A 302-nucleotide genomic window follows, 5' to 3' on the forward strand; every position below is an offset into this window, starting at 1 on the left:
AAGGCAAGAAAAAAAATACAAAAAATGAAAAAGAAAAAAATTAAATTTACCGCAAGACTAAAAAAAATCACAGGGCAAAAGCCATGAGTTCCGTGCTTTGCTTTCTCCTCCTCTAGAATTCTGCTGCTCTCCTTGGTATTGAAACCGCACTCTTTGGTAGGTGAACTTGGTCTCGGCTGGATTTCTTGTTGATCTTCTGGGGGAGGGGCCTGTAGTAGTGATTCTCAAGTGTCTTTGCCCCAGGCAGAATTGCAACACCCTTACCCGGGGCCGGGGTGAGTAATCCACTTGGGTTTGCTTTC

Source organism: Mustela nigripes, chromosome 2 (assembly GCF_022355385.1).
Source record: "Mustela nigripes isolate SB6536 chromosome 2, MUSNIG.SB6536, whole genome shotgun sequence".
Lineage (NCBI taxonomy): Eukaryota > Metazoa > Chordata > Mammalia > Carnivora > Mustelidae > Mustela > Mustela nigripes.